This window comes from Micropterus salmoides, unplaced genomic scaffold, assembly GCF_014851395.1.
Source record: "Micropterus salmoides isolate LMB-PRFRI ecotype aquatic unplaced genomic scaffold, ASM1485139v1 Ms_hic_scaffold_4323, whole genome shotgun sequence".
NCBI classification, from domain to species: Eukaryota; Metazoa; Chordata; class Actinopteri; order Centrarchiformes; family Centrarchidae; genus Micropterus; species Micropterus salmoides.
The window spans coordinates 39,080-64,263 of NW_024043733.1; the positions used below are offsets into that span (position 1 = coordinate 39,080).

General features: G+C 53.9%; 9 non-coding genes across 9 annotated transcripts; all 9 read right to left on the bottom strand.

Moving 5' to 3' along the window:
• Positions 1-1,252: 1,252 nt before the first annotated feature.
• Positions 1,253-1,324, bottom strand: trnad-guc. Its single transcript has one exon. It is a non-coding gene; the product is annotated as a tRNA-Asp (tRNA).
• A 1,623-nt stretch (positions 1,325-2,947) lies between these two features.
• trnad-guc lies at positions 2,948-3,019 on the bottom strand. Its single transcript has one exon. It is a non-coding gene; the product is annotated as a tRNA-Asp (tRNA).
• Positions 3,020-3,859: 840 nt separating this feature from the next.
• Positions 3,860-3,931, bottom strand: trnad-guc. The gene has a single exon. It is a non-coding gene; the product is annotated as a tRNA-Asp (tRNA).
• Positions 3,932-5,552: 1,621 nt separating this feature from the next.
• Positions 5,553-5,624, bottom strand: trnad-guc. Its single transcript has one exon. It is a non-coding gene; the product is annotated as a tRNA-Asp (tRNA).
• Positions 5,625-6,462: 838 nt separating this feature from the next.
• On the bottom strand, positions 6,463-6,534 carry trnad-guc. The gene has a single exon. It is a non-coding gene; the product is annotated as a tRNA-Asp (tRNA).
• A 1,619-nt stretch (positions 6,535-8,153) lies between these two features.
• trnad-guc lies at positions 8,154-8,225 on the bottom strand. Its single transcript has one exon. It is a non-coding gene; the product is annotated as a tRNA-Asp (tRNA).
• Positions 8,226-18,907: 10,682 nt separating this feature from the next.
• trnad-guc lies at positions 18,908-18,979 on the bottom strand. The gene has a single exon. It is a non-coding gene; the product is annotated as a tRNA-Asp (tRNA).
• A 2,894-nt stretch (positions 18,980-21,873) lies between these two features.
• Positions 21,874-21,945, bottom strand: trnad-guc. The gene has a single exon. It is a non-coding gene; the product is annotated as a tRNA-Asp (tRNA).
• A 2,003-nt stretch (positions 21,946-23,948) lies between these two features.
• Positions 23,949-24,020, bottom strand: trnad-guc. Its single transcript has one exon. It is a non-coding gene; the product is annotated as a tRNA-Asp (tRNA).
• Positions 24,021-25,184: the final 1,164 nt, after the last annotated feature.

Here is a 25,184-nt window from a genome sequence, read left to right on the forward strand (position 1 = left end):
GTCCACTATACTAACGAGGACGGCGCCAACGCTGACCTTGGCACGTGTGTCGGGCAGACTCTGCCCGTCATTTTGTCACGCAGCGTAGCGCAGGGCGTTGACTTCAAGCCCTCACTCTTCTTCGATATGACCCTTTTTGGCGATGAGGCCCGATTGACACTGCTCTCCTTTGGCCAGTGCAGGGTGCAGAGGAGCGGTGTAGTGCGGCAGAACTTGGGTAGGCTGAAGACCAGCCGAGCTGCTGCACGCTGGATTAGCTGCAGAGGTCGGCACATGCAGGCTCAGCAGCCAGGAGCCAGTTGCGGGAGTTTAGGCCCGAGATGATTATGCAACTTGATCCCATAGACACTCAGCAGTTGTTTAAAGACAGCCTAATGCTGTAGTTTGCTACTGTCCACTATACTAACGAGGACGGCGCCAACGCTGACCTTGGCACGTGTGTCGGGCAGACTCTGCCCGTCATTTTGTCACGCAGCGTAGCGCAGGGCGTTGACTTCAAGCCCTCACTCTTCTTCGATATGACCCTTTTTGGCGATGAGGCCCGATTGACACTGCTCTCCTTTGGCCAGTGCAGGGTGCAGAGGAGCGGTGTAGTGCGGCAGAACTTGGGTAGGCTGAAGACCAGCCGAGCTGCTGCACGCTGGATTAGCTGCAGAGGTCGGCACATGCAGGCTCAGCAGCCAGGAGCCAGTTGCGGGAGTTTAGGCCCGAGATGATTATGCAACTTGATCCCATAGACACTCAGCAGTTGTTTAAAGACAGCCTAATGCTGTAGTTTGCTACTGGAGCCAGGACCGCAAACAGTCGCGATTTTGTCGAGGGGTAGCTGGGACACCTTTGGAGTGAGGGAGTATCAAGCCGATTGGCAGTAGCAGGCTGGGGTGTAGGCTTTGACCATGCCCGGGGTGTAGGATGCGTGTGAGCCAATTGCAGATTCTCTCCAAGTTGTCCTGTAAACGCGCTATAAAAAGCAAACTGTACTCACTCAGATTTTTTGACAGCCGCACAATGTATAGCTCCGGGGTACACAATACAACACGACTTGCTAATAAAGGCGACAGACAGGAACTGAGAAATTGACTCATACAGTCAAGTGTTGCTATTGCCTTTTTCTGCTTGGCTTATTGTCTTTTGTTAATGGGGAAGCTAAGCATATCCTCGCCTCGGTCGGACAGCGGCGTCACGCTCGATGCTGCTGTTATTCTTTTGGTCTTTCTTGGTGAATAATCAGCAGCTGGTAGAAAAGTCCAGTCTCCCCGTCGGGGAATCGAACCCCGGTCTTCCGCGTGACAGGCGGAGATACTGTCCACTATACTAACGAGGACGGCGCCCACGCTGACCTTGGCACGTGTGTCGGGCAGACTCTGCCCGTCATTTCGTCACGCAGCGTAGCGCAGGGCGTTGACTTCAAGCCCTCACTCTTCTTCGATATGACCCTTTTTGGCGATGAGGCCCGATTGACACTGCTCTCCTTTGGCCAGTGCAGGGTGCAGAGGAGCGGTGTAGTGCGGCAGAACTTGGGTAGGCTGAAGACCAGCCGAGCTGCTGCACGCTGGATTAGCTGCAGAGGTCGGCACATGCAGGCTCAGCAGCCAGGAGCCAGTTGCGGGAGTTTAGGCCCGAGATGATTATGCAACTTGATCCCATAGACACTCAGCAGTTGTTTAAAGACAGCCTAATGCTGTAGTTTGCTACTGTCCACTATACTAACGAGGACGGCGCCAACGCTGACCTTGGCACGTGTGTCGGGCAGACTCTGCCCGTCATTTTGTCACGCAGCGTAGCGCAGGGCGTTGACTTCAAGCCCTCACTCTTCTTCGATATGACCCTTTTTGGCGATGAGGCCCGATTGACACTGCTCTCCTTTGGCCAGTGCAGGGTGCAGAGGAGCGGTGTAGTGCGGCAGAACTTGGGTAGGCTGAAGACCAGCCGAGCTGCTGCACGCTGGATTAGCTGCAGAGGTCGGCACATGCAGGCTCAGCAGCCAGGAGCCAGTTGCGGGAGTTTAGGCCCGAGATGATTATGCAACTTGATCCCATAGACACTCAGCAGTTGTTTAAAGACAGCCTAATGCTGTAGTTTGCTACTGTCCACTATACTAACGAGGACGGCGCCAACGCTGACCTTGGCACGTGTGTCGGGCAGACTCTGCCCGTCATTTTGTCACGCAGCGTAGCGCAGGGCGTTGACTTCAAGCCCTCACTCTTCTTCGATATGACCCTTTTTGGCGATGAGGCCCGATTGACACTGCTCTCCTTTGGCCAGTGCAGGGTGCAGAGGAGCGGTGTAGTGCGGCAGAACTTGGGTAGGCTGAAGACCAGCCGAGCTGCTGCACGCTGGATTAGCTGCAGAGGTCGGCACATGCAGGCTCAGCAGCCAGGAGCCAGTTGCGGGAGTTTAGGCCCGAGATGATTATGCAACTTGATCCCATAGACACTCAGCAGTTGTTTAAAGACAGCCTAATGCTGTAGTTTGCTACTGGAGCCAGGACCGCAAACAGTCGCGATTTTGTCGAGGGGTAGCTGGGACACCTTTGGAGTGAGGGAGTATCAAGCCGATTGGCAGTAGCAGGCTGGGGTGTAGGCTTTGACCATGCCCGGGTGTAGGATGCGTGTGAGCCAATTGCAGATTCTCTCCAAGTTGTCCTGTAAACGCGCTATAAAAAGCAAACTGTACTCACTCAGATTTTTTGACAGCCGCACAATGTATAGCTCCGGGGTACACAATACAACACGACTTGCTAATAAAGGCGACAGACAGGAACTGAGAAATTGACTCATACAGTCAAGTGTTGCTATTGCCTTTTTCTGCTTGGCTTATTGTCTTTTGTTAATGGGGAAGCTAAGCATATCCTCGCCTCGGTCGGACAGCGGCGTCACGCTCGATGCTGCTGTTATTCTTTTGGTCTTTCTTGGTGAATAATCAGCAGCTGGTAGAAAAGTCCAGTCTCCCCGTCGGGGAATCGAACCCCGGTCTTCCGCGTGACAGGCGGAGATACTGTCCACTATACTAACGAGGACGGCGCCCACGCTGACCTTGGCACGTGTGTCGGGCAGACTCTGCCCGTCATTTCGTCACGCAGCGTAGCGCAGGGCGTTGACTTCAAGCCCTCACTCTTCTTCGATATGACCCTTTTTGGCGATGAGGCCCGATTGACACTGCTCTCCTTTGGCCAGTGCAGGGTGCAGAGGAGCGGTGTAGTGCGGCAGAACTTGGGTAGGCTGAAGACCAGCCGAGCTGCTGCACGCTGGATTAGCTGCAGAGGTCGGCACATGCAGGCTCAGCAGCCAGGAGCCAGTTGCGGGAGTTTAGGCCCGAGATGATTATGCAACTTGATCCCATAGACACTCAGCAGTTGTTTAAAGACAGCCTAATGCTGTAGTTTGCTACTGGAGCCAGGACCGCAAACAGTCGCGATTTTGTCGAGGGGTAGCTGGGACACCTTTGGAGTGAGGGAGTATCAAGCCGATTGGCAGTAGCAGGCTGGGGTGTAGGCTTTGACCATGCCCGGGGTGTAGGATGCGTGTGAGCCAATTGCAGATTCTCTCCAAGTTGTCCTGTAAACGCGCTATAAAAAGCAAACTGTACTCACTCAGATTTTTTGACAGCCGCACAATGTATAGCTCCGGGGTACACAATACAACACGACTTGCTAATAAAGGCGACAGACAGGAACTGAGAAATTGACTCATACAGTCAAGTGTTGCTATTGCCTTTTTCTGCTTGGCTTATTGTCTTTTGTTAATGGGGAAGCTAAGCATATCCTCGCCTCGGTCGGACAGCGGCGTCACGCTCGATGCTGCTGTTATTCTTTTGGTCTTTCTTGGTGAATAATCAGCAGCTGGTAGAAAAGTCCAGTCTCCCCGTCGGGGAATCGAACCCCGGTCTTCCGCGTGACAGGCGGAGATACTGTCCACTATACTAACGAGGACGGCGCCCACGCTGACCTTGGCACGTGTGTCGGGCAGACTCTGCCCGTCATTTCGTCACGCAGCGTAGCGCAGGGCGTTGACTTCAAGCCCTCACTCTTCTTCGATATGACCCTTTTTGGCGATGAGGCCCGATTGACACTGCTCTCCTTTGGCCAGTGCAGGTGCAGAGGAGCGGTGTAGTGCGGCAGAACTTGGGTAGGCTGAAGACCAGCCGAGCTGCTGCACGCTGGATTAGCTGCAGAGGTCGGCACATGGAGGCTCAGCAGCCAGGAGCCAGTTGCGGGAGTTTAGGCCCGAGATGATTATGCAACTTGATCCCATAGACACTCAGCAGTTGTTTAAAGACAGCCTAATGCTGTAGTTTGCTACTGTCCACTATACTAACGAGGACGGCGCCAACGCTGACCTTGGCACGTGTGTCGGGCAGACTCTGCCCGTCATTTTGTCACGCAGCGTAGCGCAGGGCGTTGACTTCAAGCCCTCACTCTTCTTCGATATGACCCTTTTTGGCGATGAGGCCCGATTGACACTGCTCTCCTTTGGCCAGTGCAGGGTGCAGAGGAGCGGTGTAGTGCGGCAGAACTTGGGTAGGCTGAAGACCAGCCGAGCTGCTGCACGCTGGATTAGCTGCAGAGGTCGGCACATGCAGGCTCAGCAGCCAGGAGCCAGTTGCGGGAGTTTAGGCCCGAGATGATTATGCAACTTGATCCCATAGACACTCAGCAGTTGTTTAAAGACAGCCTAATGCTGTAGTTTGCTACTGTCCACTATACTAACGAGGACGGCGCCAACGCTGACCTTGGCACGTGTGTCGGGCAGACTCTGCCCGTCATTTTGTCACGCAGCGTAGCGCAGGGCGTTGACTTCAAGCCCTCACTCTTCTTCGATATGACCCTTTTTGGCGATGAGGCCCGATTGACACTGCTCTCCTTTGGCCAGTGCAGGGTGCAGAGGAGCGGTGTAGTGCGGCAGAACTTGGGTAGGCTGAAGACCAGCCGAGCTGCTGCACGCTGGATTAGCTGCAGAGGTCGGCACATGCAGGCTCAGCAGCCAGGAGCCAGTTGCGGGAGTTTAGGCCCGAGATGATTATGCAACTTGATCCCATAGACACTCAGCAGTTGTTTAAAGACAGCCTAATGCTGTAGTTTGCTACTGGAGCCAGGACCGCAAACAGTCGCGATTTTGTCGAGGGGTAGCTGGGACACCTTTGGAGTGAGGGAGTATCAAGCCGATTGGCAGTAGCAGGCTGGGGTGTAGGCTTTGACCATGCCCGGGTGTAGGATGCGTGTGAGCCAATTGCAGATTCTCTCCAAGTTGTCCTGTAAACGCGCTATAAAAAGCAAACTGTACTCACTCAGATTTTTTGACAGCCGCACAATGTATAGCTCCGGGTACACAATACAACACGACTTGCTAATAAAGGCGACAGACAGGAACTGAGAAATTGACTCATACAGTCAAGTGTTGCTATTGCCTTTTTCTGCTTGGCTTATTGTCTTTTGTTAATGGGGAAGCTAAGCATATCCTCGCCTCGGTCGGACAGCGGCGTCACGCTCGATGCTGCTGTTATTCTTTTGGTCTTTCTTGGTGAATAATCAGCAGCTGGTAGAAAAGTCCAGTCTCCCCGTCGGGGAATCGAACCCCGGTCTTCCGCGTGACAGGCGGAGATACTGTCCACTATACTAACGAGGACGGCGCCCACGCTGACCTTGGCACGTGTGTCGGGCAGACTCTGCCCGTCATTTCGTCACGCAGCGTAGCGCAGGGCGTTGACTTCAAGCCCTCACTCTTCTTCGATATGACCCTTTTTGGCGATGAGGCCCGATTGACACTGCTCTCCTTTGGCCAGTGCAGGGTGCAGAGGAGCGGTGTAGTGCGGCAGAACTTGGGTAGGCTGAAGACCAGCCGAGCTGCTGCACGCTGGATTAGCTGCAGAGGTCGGCACATGCAGGCTCAGCAGCCAGGAGCCAGTTGCGGGAGTTTAGGCCCGAGATGATTATGCAACTTGATCCCATAGACACTCAGCAGTTGTTTAAAGACAGCCTAATGCTGTAGTTTGCTACTGGAGCCAGGACCGCAAACAGTCGCGATTTTGTCGAGGGTAGCTGGGACACCTTTGGAGTGAGGGAGTATCAAGCCGATTGGCAGTAGCAGGCTGGGGTGTAGGCTTTGACCATGCCCGGGGTGTAGGATGCGTGTGAGCCAATTGCAGATTCTCTCCAAGTTGTCCTGTAAACGCGCTATAAAAAGCAAACTGTACTCACTCAGATTTTTTGACAGCCGCACAATGTATAGCTCCGGGTACACAATACAACACGACTTGCTAATAAAGGCGACAGACAGGAACTGAGAAATTGACTCATACAGTCAAGTGTTGCTATTGCCTTTTTCTGCTTGGCTTATTGTCTTTTGTTAATGGGGAAGCTAAGCATATCCTCGCCTCGGTCGGACAGCGGCGTCACGCTCGATGCTGCTGTTATTCTTTTGGTCTTTCTTGGTGAATAATCAGCAGCTGGTAGAAAAGTCCAGTCTCCCCGTCGGGGAATCGAACCCCGGTCTTCCGCGTGACAGGCGGAGATACTGTCCACTATACTAACGAGGACGGCGCCCACGCTGACCTTGGCACGTGTGTCGGGCAGACTCTGCCCGTCATTTCGTCACGCAGCGTAGCGCAGGGCGTTGACTTCAAGCCCTCACTCTTCTTCGATATGACCCTTTTTGGCGATGAGGCCCGATTGACACTGCTCTCCTTTGGCCAGTGCAGGGTGCAGAGGAGCGGTGTAGTGCGGCAGAACTTGGGTAGGCTGAAGACCAGCCGAGCTGCTGCACGCTGGATTAGCTGCAGAGGTCGGCACATGGAGGCTCAGCAGCCAGGAGCCAGTTGCGGGAGTTTAGGCCCGAGATGATTATGCAACTTGATCCCATAGACACTCAGCAGTTGTTTAAAGACAGCCTAATGCTGTAGTTTGCTACTGTCCACTATACTAACGAGGACGGCGCCAACGCTGACCTTGGCACGTGTGTCGGGCAGACTCTGCCCGTCATTTTGTCACGCAGCGTAGCGCAGGGCGTTGACTTCAAGCCCTCACTCTTCTTCGATATGACCCTTTTTGGCGATGAGGCCCGATTGACACTGCTCTCCTTTGGCCAGTGCAGGGTGCAGAGGAGCGGTGTAGTGCGGCAGAACTTGGGTAGGCTGAAGACCAGCCGAGCTGCTGCACGCTGGATTAGCTGCAGAGGTCGGCACATGCAGGCTCAGCAGCCAGGAGCCAGTTGCGGGAGTTTAGGCCCGAGATGATTATGCAACTTGATCCCATAGACACTCAGCAGTTGTTTAAAGACAGCCTAATGCTGTAGTTTGCTACTGTCCACTATACTAACGAGGACGGCGCCAACGCTGACCTTGGCACGTGTGTCGGGCAGACTCTGCCCGTCATTTTGTCACGCAGCGTAGCGCAGGGCGTTGACTTCAAGCCCTCACTCTTCTTCGATATGACCCTTTTTGGCGATGAGGCCCGATTGACACTGCTCTCCTTTGGCCAGTGCAGGGTGCAGAGGAGCGGTGTAGTGCGGCAGAACTTGGGTAGGCTGAAGACCAGCCGAGCTGCTGCACGCTGGATTAGCTGCAGAGGTCGGCACATGCAGGCTCAGCAGCCAGGAGCCAGTTGCGGGAGTTTAGGCCCGAGATGATTATGCAACTTGATCCCATAGACACTCAGCAGTTGTTTAAAGACAGCCTAATGCTGTAGTTTGCTACTGGAGCCAGGACCGCAAACAGTCGCGATTTTGTCGAGGGGTAGCTGGGACACCTTTGGAGTGAGGGAGTATCAAGCCGATTGGCAGTAGCAGGCTGGGTGTAGGCTTTGACCATGCCCGGGGTAGGATGCGTGTGAGCCAATTGCAGATTCTCTCCAAGTTGTCCTGTAAACGCGCTATAAAAGCAAACTGTACTCACTCAGATTTTTTGACAGCCGCACAATGTATAGCTCCGGGGTACACAATACAACACGACTTGCTAATAAAGGCGACAGACAGGAACTGAGAAATTGACTCATACAGTCAAGTGTTGCTATTGCCTTTTTCTGCTTGGCTTATTGTCTTTTGTTAATGGGAAGCTAAGCATATCCTCGCCTCGGTCGGACAGCGGCGTCACGCTCGATGCTGCTGTTATTCTTTTGGTCTTTCTTGGTGAATAATCAGCAGCTGGTAGAAAAGTCCAGTCTCCCCGTCGGGGAATCGAACCCCGGTCTTCCGCGTGACAGGCGGAGATACTGTCCACTATACTAACGAGGACGGCGCCCACGCTGACCTTGGCACGTGTGTCGGGCAGACTCTGCCCGTCATTTCGTCACGCAGCGTAGCGCAGGGCGTTGACTTCAAGCCCTCACTCTTCTTCGATATGACCCTTTTTGGCGATGAGGCCCGATTGACACTGCTCTCCTTTGGCCAGTGCAGGGTGCAGAGGAGCGGTGTAGTGCGGCAGAACTTGGGTAGGCTGAAGACCAGCCGAGCTGCTGCACGCTGGATTAGCTGCAGAGGTCGGCACATGCAGGCTCAGCAGCCAGGAGCCAGTTGCGGGAGTTTAGGCCCGAGATGATTATGCAACTTGATCCCATAGACACTCAGCAGTTGTTTAAAGACAGCCTAATGCTGTAGTTTGCTACTGTCCACTATACTAACGAGGACGGCGCCAACGCTGACCTTGGCACGTGTGTCGGGCAGACTCTGCCCGTCATTTTGTCACGCAGCGTAGCGCAGGGCGTTGACTTCAAGCCCTCACTCTTCTTCGATATGACCCTTTTTGGCGATGAGGCCCGATTGACACTGCTCTCCTTTGGCCAGTGCAGGGTGCAGAGGAGCGGTGTAGTGCGGCAGAACTTGGGTAGGCTGAAGACCAGCCGAGCTGCTGCACGCTGGATTAGCTGCAGAGGTCGGCACATGCAGGCTCAGCAGCCAGGAGCCAGTTGCGGGAGTTTAGGCCCGAGATGATTATGCAACTTGATCCCATAGACACTCAGCAGTTGTTTAAAGACAGCCTAATGCTGTAGTTTGCTACTGGAGCCAGGACCGCAAACAGTCGCGATTTTGTCGAGGGGTAGCTGGGACACCTTTGGAGTGAGGGAGTATCAAGCCGATTGGCAGTAGCAGGCTGGGGTGTAGGCTTTGACCATGCCCGGGTGTAGGATGCGTGTGAGCCAATTGCAGATTCTCTCCAAGTTGTCCTGTAAACGCGCTATAAAAAGCAAACTGTACTCACTCAGATTTTTTGACAGCCGCACAATGTATAGCTCCGGGGTACACAATACAACACGACTTGCTAATAAAGGCGACAGACAGGAACTGAGAATTGACTCATACAGTCAAGTGTTGCTATTGCCTTTTTCTGCTTGGCTTATTGTCTTTTGTTAATGGGGAAGCTAAGCATATCCTCGCCTCGGTCGGACAGCGGCGTCACGCTCGATGCTGCTGTTATTCTTTTGGTCTTTCTTGGTGAATAATCAGCAGCTGGTAGAAAAGTCCAGTCTCCCCGTCGGGAATCGAACCCCGGTCTTCCGCGTGACAGGCGGAGATACTGTCCACTATACTAACGAGGACGGCGCCCACGCTGACCTTGGCACGTGTGTCGGGCAGACTCTGCCCGTCATTTTGTCACGCAGCGTAGCGCAGGGCGTTGACTTCAAGCCCTCACTCTTCTTCGATATGACCCTTTTTGGCGATGAGGCCCGATTGACACTGCTCTCCTTTGGCCAGTGCAGGGTGCAGAGGAGCGGTGTAGTGCGGCAGAACTTGGGTAGGCTGAAGACCAGCCGAGCTGCTGCACGCTGGATTAGCTGCAGAGGTCGGCACATGGAGGCTCAGCAGCCAGGAGCCAGTTGCGGGAGTTTAGGCCCGAGATGATTATGCAACTTGATCCCATAGACACTCAGCAGTTGTTTAAAGACAGCCTAATGCTGTAGTTTGCTACTGTCCACTATACTAACGAGGACGGCGCCAACGCTGACCTTGGCACGTGTGTCGGGCAGACTCTGCCCGTCATTTTGTCACGCAGCGTAGCGCAGGGCGTTGACTTCAAGCCCTCACTCTTCTTCGATATGACCCTTTTTGGCGATGAGGCCCGATTGACACTGCTCTCCTTTGGCCAGTGCAGGGTGCAGAGGAGCGGTGTAGTGCGGCAGAACTTGGGTAGGCTGAAGACCAGCCGAGCTGCTGCACGCTGGATTAGCTGCAGAGGTCGGCACATGCAGGCTCAGCAGCCAGGAGCCAGTTGCGGGAGTTTAGGCCCGAGATGATTATGCAACTTGATCCCATAGACACTCAGCAGTTGTTTAAAGACAGCCTAATGCTGTAGTTTGCTACTGGAGCCAGGACCGCAAACAGTCGCGATTTTGTCGAGGGGTAGCTGGGACACCTTTGGAGTGAGGGAGTATCAAGCCGATTGGCAGTAGCAGGCTGGGGTGTAGGCTTTGACCATGCCCGGGGTGTAGGATGCGTGTGAGCCAATTGCAGATTCTCTCCAAGTTGTCCTGTAAACGCGCTATAAAAAGCAAACTGTACTCACTCAGATTTTTGACAGCCGCACAATGTATAGCTCCGGGGTACACAATACAACACGACTTGCTAATAAAGGCGACAGACAGGAACTGAGAAATTGACTCATACAGTCAAGTGTTGCTAGTGCTTTTTCGCTTGGCTATTGTCTTTGTTAATGGGGAAGCTAAGCATATCCTAGCCTCGGTCGGACAGCGGCGTCACGCTCGATGCTGTGTTATTCTTTTGGTCTTCTTGGTGAATAATCAGCGGTAGAAAAGTCAGTCTCCCGTCGGGGAAGAACCCCGGTCTTACGCGTGACAGGCGGAGATACTGTTCCACTAACTAACGAGGACGGCGCCCACGCTGACCTTGGCACGGGTGTCGGGCAGACTCTGCCCGTCATTTGTCACGCAGCGTAGCGCAGGGCGTTGATTCAAGCCCTCACTCTTCTTCGATATGACCTTTTTGGCGATGAGGCCCGTTGACACTGCTCTCCTTTGGCCAGTGCAGGGTGCAGAGGAGCGGTGTAGTGCGGCAGAACTGGGTAGGCTGAAGACCAGCCGAGCTGCTGCACGCTGGATTAGCTGCAGAGGTCGGCAATGCAGGCTCAGCAGCCAGGAGCCAGTTGCGGGAGTTTAGGCCCGAGATGATTATGCAACTTGATCCATAGACACTCAGCAGTTGTTTAAAGACAGCCTAATGCTGTAGTTTGTACTGTCCACTATACTAACGAGGACGGGCCAACGCTGACCTTGGCACGTGTGTCGGGCAGACTCTGCCCGTCATTTTGTCACGCAGCGTAGCGCAGGGCGTTGACTTCAAGCCCTCACTCTTCTTCGATATGACCTTTTTGGCGATGAGGCCCGATTGACACTGCTCCCTTTGGCCAGTGCAGGGTGCAGAGGAGCGGTGTAGTGCGGCAGAACTTGGGTAGGCTGAAGACCAGCCAAGCTGCTGCACGCTGGATTAGCTGCAGAGGTCGGCACATGCAGGCTCAGCAGCCAGGAGCCAGTTGCGGGAGTTTAGGCCGAGATGATATGCAACTTGATCCCATAGACACTCAGCAGTTGTTTAAAGACAGCCTAATGCTGTAGTTGCTACTGGAGCCAGGACCGCAAACAGTCGCGATTTGTCGAGGGGTAGCTGGGACACCTTTGGAGTGAGGGAGTATCAAGCCGATTGGCAGTAGCAGGCTGGGGTGTAGGCTTTGACCATGCCCGGGGTGTAGGATGCGTGTGAGCCAATTGCAGATTCTCTCCAAGTTGTCCTGTAAACGCGCTATAAAAAGCAAACTGTACTCACTCAGATTTTTGACAGCCGCACAATGTATAGCTCCGGGGTACACAATACAACACGACTTGCTAATAAAGGCGACAGACAGGAAACTGAGAAATTGACTCATACAGTCAAGTGTTGATTGCCTTTTTCTGCTTGCTTATGTCTTTTGTAATGGGGAAGCTAAGCATATCCTCCCTCGGTCGGACAGCGGCGTCACGCTCGATGCTGCTGATTCTTTTGGTCTTTCTTGGTGAATAATCAGCAGCTGGTAGTAGAAAAGTCAGTCCCCGTGGGGAATCGAACCCCGGTCTTCCGCGTGACAGGCGGAGACTGTCCACTATACTAACGAGGACGGCGCCCACGCTGACCTTGGCACGTGTGTCGGGCAGACTCTGCCCGTCATTTTGTCACGCAGCGTAGCGCAGGGCGTTGACTTCAAGCCCTCACTCTTCTTCGATATGACCCTTTTTGGCGATGCCCGATTGACACTGCTCTCCTTTGGCCAGTGCAGGGTGCAGAGGAGCGGTGTAGTGCGGAAACTTGGGTAGGTGAAGACCAGCCGAGCTGCTGCACGCTGGATTAGCTGCAGAGGTCGGCACATGCAGGCTCAGCAGCCAGGAGCCAGTTGCGGGAGTTTAGGCCCGAGATGATTATGCAACTGATCCATAGACACTCAGCAGTTGTTTAAAGACAGCCTAATGCTGTAGTTTGCTACTGTCCACTATACTAACGAGGACGGCGCCAACGCTGACCTTGGCACGTGTGTCGGGCAGACTCTGCCCGTCATTTTGTCACGCAGCGTAGCGCAGGGCGTTGACTTCAAGCCCTCACTCTTCTTCGATATGACCCTTTTTGGCGATGAGGCCCGATTGACACTGCTCTCCTTTGGCCAGTGCAGGGTGCAGAGGAGCGGTGTAGTGCGGCAGAACTTGGGTAGGCTGAAGACCAGCCGAGCTGCTGCACGCTGGATTAGCTGCAGAGGTCGGCACATGCAGGCTCAGCAGCCAGGAGCCAGTTGCGGGAGTTAGGCCCGAGATGATTATGCAACTTGATCCATAGACACTCAGCAGTTGTTTAAAGACAGCCTAATGCTGTAGTTTGCTACTGGAGCCAGGACCGCAAACAGTCGCGATTTTGTCGAGGGGTAGCTGGGACACCTTTGGAGTGAGGGAGTATCAAGCCGATTGGCAGTAGCAGGCTGGGGTGTAGGCTTTGACCATGCCCGGGGTGTAGGATGCGTGTGAGCCAATTGCAGATTCTCTCCAAGTTGTCCTGTAAACGCGCTATAAAAAGCAACTGTACTCACTCAGATTTTTTGACAGCCGCACAATGTATAGCTCCGGGGTACACAATACAACACGACTTGCTAATAAAGGCGACAGACAGGAACTGAGAAATTGACTCATACAGTCAAGTGTTGCTATTGCCTTTTTCTGCTTGGCTTATTGTCTTTTGTTAATGGGGAAGCTAAGCATATCCTCGCCTCGGTCGGACAGCGGCGTCACGCTCGATGCTGCTGTTATTCTTTTGGTCTTTCTTGGTGAATAATCAGCAGCTGGTAGAAAAGTCCAGTCTCCCGTCGGGGAATCGAACCCCGGTCTTCCGCGTGACAGGCGGAGATACTGTCCACTATACTAACGAGGACGGCGCCCACGCTGACCTTGGCACGTGTGTCGGGCAGACTCTGCCCGTCATTTTGTCACGCAGCGTAGCGCAGGGCGTTGACTTCAAGCCCTCACTCTTCTTCGATATGACCCTTTTTGGCGATGAGGCCCGATTGACACTGCTCTCCTTTGGCCAGTGCAGGGTGCAGAGGAGCGGTGTAGTGCGGCAGAACTTGGGTAGGCTGAAGACCAGCCGAGCTGCTGCACGCTGGATTAGCTGCAGAGGTCGGCACATGCAGGCTCAGCAGCCAGGAGCCAGTTGCGGGAGTTTAGGCCCGAGATGATTATGCAACTTGATCCATAGACACTCAGCAGTTGTTTAAAGACAGCCTAATGCTGTAGTTTGCTACTGTCCACTATACTAACGAGGACGGCGCCAACGCTGACCTTGGCACGTGTGTCGGGCAGACTCTGCCGTCATTTTGTCACGCAGCGTAGCGCAGGGCGTTGACTCAAGCCCTCACTCTTCTTCGATATGACCCTTTTTGGCGATGAGGCCCGATTGACACTGCTCTCCTTTGGCCAGTGCAGGGTGCAGAGGAGCGGTGTAGTGCGGCAGAACTTGGGTAGGCTGAAGACCAGCCGAGCTGCTGCACGCTGGATTAGCTGCAGAGGTCGGCACATGCAGGCTCAGCAGCCAGGAGCCAGTTGCGGGAGTTTAGGCCCGAGATGATTATGCAACTTGATCCCATAGACACTCAGCAGTTGTTTAAAGACAGCCTAATGCTGTAGTTTGCTACTGGAGCCAGGACCGCAAACAGTCGCGATTTTGTCGAGGGGTAGCTGGGACACCTTTGGAGTGAGGGAGTATCAAGCCGATTGGCAGTAGCAGGCTGGGGTGTAGGCTTTGACCATGCCCGGGGTGTAGGATGCGTGTGAGCCAATTGCAGATTCTCTCCAAGTTGTCCTGTAAACGCGCTATAAAAAGCAAACTGTACTCACTCAGATTTTTGACAGCCGCACAATGTATAGCTCCGGGGTACACAATACAACACGACTTGCTAATAAAGGCGACAGACAGGAACTGAGAAATTGACTCATACAGTCAAGTGTTGCTATTGCCTTTTTCTGCTTGGCTTATTGTCTTTTGTTAATGGGGAAGCTAAGCATATCCTCGCCTCGGTCGGACAGCGGCGTCACGCTCGATGCTGCTGTTATTCTTTTGGTCTTTCTTGGTGAATAATCAGCAGCTGGTAGAAAAGTCCAGTCTCCCCGTCGGGGAATCGAACCCGGTCTTCCGCGTGACAGGCGGAGATACTGTCCACTATACTAACGAGGACGGCGCCCACGCTGACCTTGGCACGTGTGTCGGGCAGACTCTGCCCGTCATTTTGTCACGCAGCGTAGCGCAGGGCGTTGACTTCAAGCCCTCACTCTTCTTCGATATGACCCTTTTTGGCGATGAGGCCCGATTGACACTGCTCTCCTTTGGCCAGTGCAGGGTGCAGAGGAGCGGTGTAGTGCGGCAGAACTTGGGTAGGCTGAAGACCAGCCGAGCTGCTGCACGCTGGATTAGCTGCAGAGGTCGGCACATGCAGGCTCAGCAGCCAGGAGCCAGTTGCGGGAGTTTAGGCCCGAGATGATTATGCAACTTGATCCCATAGACACTCAGCAGTTGTTAAAGACAGCCTAATGCTGTAGTTTGCTACTGTCCACTATACTAACGAGGACGGCGCCAACGCTGACCTTGGCACGTGTGTCGGGCAGACTCTGCCCGTCATTTTGTCACGCAGCGTAGCGCAGGGCGTTGACTTCAAGCCCTCACTCTTCTTCGATATGACCCTTTTTGGCGATGAGGCCCGATTGACACTGCTCTCCTTTGGCCAGTGCAGGGTGCAGAGGAGCGGTGTAGTGCGGCAGAACTTGGGTAGGCTGAAGACCAGCCGAGCTGCTGCACGCTGGATTAGCTGCAGAGGTCGGCACATGCAGGCTCAGCAGCCAGGAGCCAGTTGCGGGAGTTTAGGCCCGAGATGATTATGCAACTTGATCCCATAGACACTCAGCAGTTGTTTAAAGACAGCCTAATGCTGTAGTTTGCTACTGTCCACTATACTAACGAGGACGGCGCCAACGCTGACCTTGGCACGTGTGTCGGGCAGACTCTGCCCGTCATTTGTCACGCAGCGTAGCGCAGGGCGTTGACTTCAAGCCCTCACTCTTCTTCGATATGACCTTTTTGGCGATGAGGCCCGATTGACACTGCTCTCCTTTGGCCAGTGCAGGGTGCAGAGGAGCGGTGTAGTGCGGCAGAACTTGGGTAGGCTGAAGACCAGCCGAGCTGCTGCACGCTGGATTAGCTGCAGAGGTCGGCACATGCAGGCTCAGCAGCCAGGAGCCAGTTGCGGGAGTTTAGGCCCGAGATGATTATGCAACTTGATCCCATAGACACTCAGCAGTTGTTTAAAGACAGCCTAATGCTGTAGTTTGCTACTGGAGCCAGGACCGCAAACAGTCGCGATTTTGTCGAGGGGTAGCTGGGACACCTTTGGAGTGAGGGAGTATCAAGCCGATTGGCAGTAGCAGGCTGGGGTGTAGGCTTTGACCATGCCCGGGGTGTAGGATGCGTGTGAGCCAATTGCAGATTCTCTCCAAGTTGTCCTGTAAACGCGCTATAAAAAGCAAACTGTACTCACTCAGATTTTTGACAGCCGCACAATGTATAGCTCCGGGGTACACAATACAACACGACTTGCTAATAAAGGCGACAGACAGGAACTGAGAAATTGACTCATACAGTCAAGTGTTGCTATTGCCTTTTTCTGCTTGGCTTATTGTCTTTTGTTAATGGGGAAGCTAAGCATATCCTCGCCTCGGTCGGACAGCGGCGTCACGCTCGATGCTGCTGTTATTCTTTTGGTCTTTCTTGGTGAATAATCAGCAGCTGGTAGAAAAGTCCAGTCTCCCCGTCGGGGAATCGAACCCGGTCTTCCGCGTGACAGGCGGAGATACTGTCCACTATACTAACGAGGACGGCGCCCACGCTGACCTTGGCACGTGTGTCGGGCAGACTCTGCCCGTCATTTGTCACGCAGCGTAGCGCAGGGCGTTGACTTCAAGCCCTCACTCTTCTTCGATATGACCCTTTTTGGCGATGAGGCCCGATTGACACTGCTCTCCTTTGGCCAGTGCAGGGTGCAGAGGAGCGGTGTAGTGCGGCAGAACTTGGGTAGGCTGAAGACCAGCCGAGCTGCTGCACGCTGGATTAGCTGCAGAGGTCGGCACATGCAGGCTCAGCAGCCAGGAGCCAGTTGCGGGAGTTTAGGCCCGAGATGATTATGCAACTTGATCCCATAGACACTCAGCAGTTGTTTAAAGACAGCCTAATGCTGTAGTTTGCTACTGTCCACTATACTAACGAGGACGGCGCCAACGCTGACCTTGGCACGTGTGTCGGGCAGACTCTGCCCGTCATTTTGTCACGCAGCGTAGCGCAGGGCGTTGACTTCAAGCCCTCACTCTTCTTCGATATGACCCTTTTTGGCGATGAGGCCGATTGACACTGCTCTCCTTTGGCCAGTGCAGGGTGCAGAGGAGCGGTGTAGTGCGGCAGAACTTGGGTAGGCTGAAGACCAGCCGAGCTGCTGCACGCTGGATTAGCTGCAGAGGTCGGCACATGCAGGCTCAGCAGCCAGGAGCCAGTTGCGGGAGTTTAGGCCCGAGATGATTATGCAACTTGATCCCATAGACACTCAGCAGTTGTTTAAAGACAGCCTAATGCTGTAGTTTGCTACTGGAGCCAGGACCGCAAACAGTCGCGATTTTGTCGAGGGGTAGCTGGGACACCTTTGGAGTGAGGGAGTATCAAGCCGATTGGCAGTAGCAGGCTGGGGTGTAGGCTTTGACCATGCCCGGGGTGTAGGATGCGTGTGAGCCAATTGCAGATTCTCTCCAAGTTGTCCTGTAAACGCGCTATAAAAAGCAAACTGTACTCACTCAGATTTTTTGACAGCCGCACAATGTATAGCTCCGGGGTACACAATACAACACGACTTGCTAATAAAGGCGACAGACAGGAACTGAGAAATTGACTCATACAGTCAAGTGTTGCTATTGCCTTTTTCTGCTTGGCTTATTGTCTTTTGTTAATGGGGAAGCTAAGCATATCCTCGCCTCGGTCGGACAGCGGCGTCACGCTCGATGCTGCTGTTATTCTTTTGGTCTTTCTTGGTGAATAATCAGCAGCTGGTAGAAAAGTCCAGTCTCCCCGTCGGGGAATCGAACCCGGTCTTCCGCGTGACAGGCGGAGATACTGTCCACTATACTAACGAGGACGGCGCCCACGCTGACCTTGGCACGTGTGTCGGGCAGACTCTGCCCGTCATTTGTCACGCAGCGTAGCGCAGGGCGTTGACTTCAAGCCCTCACTCTTCTTCGATATGACCCTTTTTGGCGATGAGGCCCGATTGACACTGCTCTCCTTTGGCCAGTGCAGGGTGCAGAGGAGCGGTGTAGTGCGGCAGAACTTGGGTAGGCTGAAGACCAGCCGAGCTGCTGCACGCTGGATTAGCTGCAGAGGTCGGCACATGCAGGCTCAGCAGCCAGGAGCCAGTTGCGGGAGTTTAGGCCCGAGATGATTATGCAACTTGATCCCATAGACACTCAGCAGTTGTTTAAAGACAGCCTAATGCTGTAGTTTGCTACTGTCCACTATACTAACGAGGACGGCGCCAACGCTGACCTTGGCACGTGTGTCGGGCAGACTCTGCCCGTCATTTTGTCACGCAGCGTAGCGCAGGGCGTTGACTTCAAGCCCTCACTCTTCTTCGATATGACCCTTTTTGGCGATGAGGCCCGATTGACACTGCTCTCCTTTGGCCAGTGCAGGGTGCAGAGGAGCGGTGTAGTGCGGCAGAACTTGGGTAGGCTGAAGACCAGCCGAGCTGCTGCACGCTGGATTAGCTGCAGAGGTCGGCACATGCAGGCTCAGCAGCCAGGAGCCAGTTGCGGGAGTTTAGGCCCGAGATGATTATGCAACTTGATCCCATAGACACTCAGCAGTTGTTTAAAGACAGCCTAATGCTGTAGTTTGCTACTGGAGCCAGGACCGCAAACAGTCGCGATTTTGTCGAGGGGTAGCTGGGACACCTTTGGAGTGAGGGAGTATCAAGCCGATTGGCAGTAGCAGGCTGGGGTGTAGGCTTTGACCATGCCCGGGGTGTAGGATGCGTGTGAGCCAATTGCAGATTCTCTCCAAGTTGTCCTGTAAACGCGCTATAAAAAGCAAACTGTACTCACTCAGATTTTTTGACAGCCGCACAATGTATAGCTCCGGGGTACACAATACAACACGACTTGCTAATAAAGGCGACAGACAGGAACTGAGAAATTGACTCATACAGTCAAGTGTTGCTATTGCCTTTTTCTGCTTGGCTTATTGTCTTTTGTTAATGGGGAAGCTAAGCATATCCTCGCCTCGGTCGGACAGCGGCGTCACGCTCGATGCTGCTGTTATTCTTTTGGTCTTTCTTGGTGAATAATCAGCAGCTGGTAGAAAAGTCCAGTCTCCCCGTCGGGGAATCGAACCCCGGTCTTCCGCGTGACAGGCGGAGATACTGTCCACTATACTAACGAGGACGGCGCCCACGCTGACCTTGGCACGTGTGTCGGGCAGACTCTGCCCGTCATTTGTCACGCAGCGTAGCGCAGGGCGTTGACTTCAAGCCCTCACTCTTCTTCGATATGACCCTTTTTGGCGATGAGGCCCGATTGACACTGCTCTCCTTTGGCCAGTGCAGGGTGCAGAGGAGCGGTGTAGTGCGGCAGAACTTGGGTAGGCTGAAGACCAGCCGAGCTGCTGCACGCTGGATTAGCTGCAGAGGTCGGCACATGCAGGCTCAGCAGCCAGGAGCCAGTTGCGGGAGTTTAGGCCCGAGATGATTATGCAACTTGATCCCATAGACACTCAGCAGTTGTTTAAAGACAGCCTAATGCTGTAGTTTGCTACTGTCCACTATACTAACGAGGACGGCGCCAACGCTGACCTTGGCACGTGTGTCGGGCAGACTCTGCCCGTCATTTTGTCACGCAGCGTAGCGCAGGGCGTTGACTTCAAGCCCTCACTCTTCTTCGATATGACCCTTTTGGCGATGAGGCCCGATTGACACTGCTCTCCTTTGGCCAGTGCAGGGTGCAGAGGAGCGGTGTAGTGCGGCAGAACTTGGGTAGGCTGAAGACCAGCCGAGCTGCTGCACGCTGGATTAGCTGCAGAGGTCGGCACATGCAGGCTCAGCAGCCAGGAGCCAGTTGCGGGAGTTTAGGCCCGAGATGATTATGCAACTTGATCCCATAGACACTCAGCAGTTGTTTAAAGACAGCCTAATGCTGTAGTTTGCTACTGGAGCCAGGACCGCAAACAGTCGCGATTTTGTCGAGGGGTAGCTGGGACACCTTTGGAGTGAGGGAGTATCAAGCCGATTGGCAGTAGCAGGCTGGGGTGTAGGCTTTGACCATGCCGGGGTGTAGGATGCGTGTGAGCCAATTGCAGATTCTCTCCAAGTTGTCCTGTAAACGCGCTATAAAAAGCAAACTGTACTCACTCAGATTTTTTGACAGCCGCACAATGTATAGCTCCGGGGTACACAATACAACACGACTTGCTAATAAAGGCGACAGACAGGAACTGAGAAATTGACTCATACAGTCAAGTGTTGCTATTGCCTTTTCTGCTTGGCTTATTGTCTTTTGTTAATGGGGAAGCTAAGCATATCCTCGCCTCGGTCGGACAGCGGCGTCACGCTCGATGCTGCTGTTATTCTTTGGTCTTCTTGGTGAATAATCAGCAGCTGGTAGAAAAGTCCAGTCTCCCCGTCGGGGAATCGAACCCGGTCTTCCGCGTGACAGGCGGAGATACTGTCCACTATACTAACGAGGACGGCGCCCACGCTGACCTTGGCAGTGTGTCGGGCAGACTCTGCCCGTCATTTGTCACGCAGCGTAGCGCAGGGCGTTGACTTCAAGCCCTCACTCTTCTTCGATATGACCCTTTTTGGCGATGAGGCCCGATTGACACTGCTCTCCTTTGGCCAGTGCAGGGTGCAGAGGAGCGGTGTAGTGCGGCAGAACTTGGGTAGGCTGAAGACCAGCCGAGCTGCTGCACGCTGGATTAGCTGCAGAGGTCGGCACATGCAGGCTCAGCAGCCAGGAGCCAGTTGCGGGAGTTTAGGCCCGAGATGATTATGCAACTTGATCCCATAGACACTCAGCAGTTGTTTAAAGACAGCCTAATGCTGTAGTTTGCTACTGTCCACTATACTAACGAGGACGGCGCCAACGCTGACCTTGGCACGTGTGTCGGGCAGACTCTGCCCGTCATTTTGTCACGCAGCGTAGCGCAGGGCGTGACTTCAAGCCCTCACTCTTCTTCGATATGACCCTTTTTGGCGATGAGGCCCGATTGACACTGCTCTCCTTTGGCCAGTGCAGGGTGCAGAGGAGCGGTGTAGTGCGGCAGAACTTGGGTAGGCTGAAGACCACCGAGCTGCTGCACGCGGATTAGCGGCAGAGGTCGGCACATGCAGGCTCAGCAGCCAGGAGCCAGTTGCGGGGTTAGGCCGAGATGATTATGAACTTGATCCCATAGACACTCAGCAGTTGTTTAAAGACAGCCTAATGCTGTAGTTTGCTACTGTCCACTATACTAACGAGGACGGCGCCAACGCTGACCTTGGCACGTGTGCGGGCAGACTCTGCCCGTCATTTTGTCACGCAGCGTAGCGCAGGGCGTGACTTCAAGCCCTCACTCTTCTTCGATATGACCCTTTTTGGCGATGAGGCCCGATTGACATGCTCTCCTTTGGCCAGTGCAGGTGTGCAGAGGAGCGGTGTAGTGCGGCAGAACTTGGGTAGGCTGAAGACCAGCCGAGCTGGCACGCTGGATTAGCTGCAGAGGTCGGCACATGCAGGCTCAGCAGCCAGGAGCCAGTTGCGGGAGTTTAGGCCCGAGATGATTATGCAACTTGATCCCATAGACACTCAGTTGTTTAAAGACAGCCTAATGCTGTAGTTTGCTACTGGAGCCAGGACCGCAAACAGTCGCGATTTTGTCGAGGGGTAGCTGGGACCCTTTGGAGTGAGGGAGTATCAAGCCGATGGCAGTAGCAGGCTGGGGTGTAGGCTTTGACCATGCCCGGGGTGTAGGATGCGTGTGAGCCAATTGCAGATTCTCTCCAAGTTGTCCTGTAAACGCGCTATAAAAAGCAAACTGTACTCACTCAGATTTTTTGACAGCCGCACAATGTATAGCTCCGGGGTACACAATACAACACGACTTGCTAATAAAGGCGACAGACAGGAACTGAGAAATGAATCATACAGTCAAGTGTTGCTATTGCCTTTTTCTGCTTGGCTTATTGTCTTTTGTAATGGGGAAGCTAAGCATATCCTCGCCTCGGGGACAGCGGCGTCACGCTCGATGCTGCTGTTATTCTTTGGTTCTTGGTGAATAATCAGCAGTGGTAGAAAAGTCCAGTCTCCCCGTCGGGGAATCGAACCCCGGTCTTCCGCGTGACAGGCGGAGATACTGTCCACTATACTAACGAGGACGGCGCCCACGCTGACCTTGGCACGTGTGTCGGGCAGACTCTGCCCGTCATTTTGTCACGCAGCGTAGCGCAGGGCGTTGACTTCAAGCCCTCACTCTTCTTCGATATGACCCTTTTTGGCGATGAGGCCCGATTGACATGCTGTCCTCCTTGGCCAGTGCAGGTGCAGAGGAGCGGTGTAGTGCGGCAGAACTTGGGTAGGCTGAAGACCAGCCGAGCTGCTGCACGCTGGATTAGCTGCAGAGGTCGGCACATGCAGGCTCAGCAGCCAGGAGCCAGTTGGGGAGTTTAGGCCCGAGATGATTATGCAAATTGATCCATAGACACTCAGCAGTGTTTAAAGACAGCCTAATGCTGTAGTTTGCTACTGTCCACTATACTAACGAGGACGGCGCCAACGCTGACCTTGGCACGTGTGTCGGGCAGACTCTGCCCGTCATTTTGTCACGCAGCGTAGCGCAGGGCGTTGACTTCAAGCCCTCACTCTTCTCGATATGACCCTTTTTGGCGATGAGGCCCGATTGACACTGCTCTTTGGCCAGTGCAGGGTGCAGAGGAGCGGTGTAGTGCGGCAGAACTTGGGTAGGCTGAAGACCAGCCGAGTGCTGCACGCTGGATTAGCTGCAGAGGTCGGCACATGCAGGTCAGCAGCCAGGAGCCAGTTGCGGGAGTTTAGGCCGAGATGATTATGCAACTTGATACCATAGACACCAGCAGGTTGTTTAAAGACAGCCTAATGCTGTAGTTTGCTACTGTCCACTATACTAACGAGGACGGCGCCAACGCTGACCTTGGCACGTGTGTCGGGCAGACTCTGCCCGTCATTTTGTCACGCAGCGTAGCGCAGGGCGTGACTTCAAGCCCTCACTCTTCTTCGATATGACCCTTTTTGGCGATGAGGCCGATTGACACTGCTCTCCTTTGGCCAGTGCAGGGTGCAGAGGAGCGGGTAGTGCGGCAGAACTTGGGTAGGCTGAAGACCAGCCGAGCTGCTGCACGCTGGATTAGCTGCAGAGGTCGGCACATGCAGGCTCAGCAGCCAGGAGCCAGTTGCGGGAGTTTAGGCCCGAGATGATTATGCAACTTGATCCCATAGACACTCAGCAGTTGTTTAAAGACAGCCTAATGCTGTAGTTTGCTACTGTCCACTATACTAACGAGGACGGCGCCAACGCTGACCTTGGCACGTGTGTCGGGCAGACTCTGCCCGTCATTTTGTCACGCAGCGTAGCGCAGGGCGTTGACTTCAAGCCCTCACTCTTCTTCGATATGACCCTTTTTGGCGATGAGGCCCGATTGACACTGCTCTCCTTTGGCCAGTGCAGGGTGCAGAGGAGCGGTGTAGTGCGGCAGAACTTGGGTAGGCTGAAGACCAGCCGAGCTGCTGCACGCTGGATTAGCTGCAGAGGTCGGCACATGCAGGCTCAGCAGCCAGGAGCCAGTTGCGGGAGTTTAGGCCCGAGATGATTATGCAACTTGATCCCATAGACACTCAGCAGTTGTTTAAAGACAGCCTAATGCTGTAGTTTGCTACTGGAGCCAGGACCGCAAACAGTCGCGATTTTGTCGAGGGGTAGCTGGGACACCTTTGGAGTGAGGGAGTATCAAGCCGATTGGCAGTAGCAGGCTGGGGTGTAGGCTTTGACCATGCCCGGGGTGTAGGATGCGTGTGAGCCAATTGCAGATTCTCTCCAAGTTGTCCTGTAAACGCGCTATAAAAAGCAAACTGTACTCACTCAGATTTTTTGACAGCCGCACAATGTATAGCTCCGGGGTACACAATACAACACGACTTGCTAATAAAGGCGACAGACAGGAACTGAGAAATTGACTCATACAGTCAAGTGTTGCTATTGCCTTTTTCTGCTTGGCTTATTGTCTTTTGTTAATGGGGAAGCTAAGCATATCCTCGCCTCGGTCGGACAGCGGCGTCACGCTCGATGCTGCTGTTATTCTTTTGGTCTTTCTTGGTGAATAATCAGCAGCTGGTAGAAAAGTCCAGTCTCCCCGTCGGGGAATCGAACCCCGGTCTTCCGCGTGACAGGCGGAGATACTGTCCACTATACTAACGAGGACGGCGCCCACGCTGACCTTGGCACGTGTGTCGGGCAGACTCTGCCCGTCATTTTGTCACGCAGCGTAGCGCAGGGCGTTGACTTCAAGCCCTCACTCTTCTTCGATATGACCCTTTTTGGCGATGAGGCCCGATTGACACTGCTCTCCTTTGGCCAGTGCAGGGTGCAGAGGAGCGGTGTAGTGCGGCAGAACTTGGGTAGGCTGAAGACCAGCCGAGCTGCTGCACGCTGGATTAGCTGCAGAGGTCGGCACATGCAGGCTCAGCAGCCAGGAGCCAGTTGCGGGAGTTTAGGCCCGAGATGATTATGCAACTTGATCCCATAGACACTCAGCAGTTGTTTAAAGACAGCCTAATGCTGTAGTTTGCTACTGTCCACTATACTAACGAGGACGGCGCCAACGCTGACCTTGGCACGTGTGTCGGGCAGACTCTGCCCGTCATTTTGTCACGCAGCGTAGCGCAGGGCGTTGACTTCAAGCCCTCACTCTTCTTCGATATGACCCTTTTTGGCGATGAGGCCCGATTGACACTGCTCTCCTTTGGCCAGTGCAGGGTGCAGAGGAGCGGTGTAGTGCGGCAGAACTTGGGTAGGCTGAAGACCAGCCGAGCTGCTGCACGCTGGATTAGCTGCAGAGGTCGGCACATGCAGGCTCAGCAGCCAGGAGCCAGTTGCGGGAGTTTAGGCCCGAGATGATTATGCAACTTGATCCCATAGACACTCAGCAGTTGTTTAAAGACAGCCTAATGCTGTAGTTTGCTACTGGAGCCAGGACCGCAAACAGTCGCGATTTTGTCGAGGGGTAGCTGGGACACCTTTGGAGTGAGGGAGTATCAAGCCGATTGGCAGTAGCAGGCTGGGGTGTAGGCTTTGACCATGCCCGGGGTGTAGGATGCGTGTGAGCCAATTGCAGATTCTCTCCAAGTTGTCCTGTAAACGCGCTATAAAAAGCAAACTGTACTCACTCAGATTTTTTGACAGCCGCACAATGTATAGCTCCGGGGTACACAATACAACACGACTTGCTAATAAAGGCGACAGACAGGAACTGAGAAATTGACTCATACAGTCAAGTGTTGCTATTGCCTTTTTCTGCTTGGCTTATTGTCTTTTGTTAATGGGGAAGCTAAGCATATCCTCGCCTCGGTCGGACAGCGGCGTCAC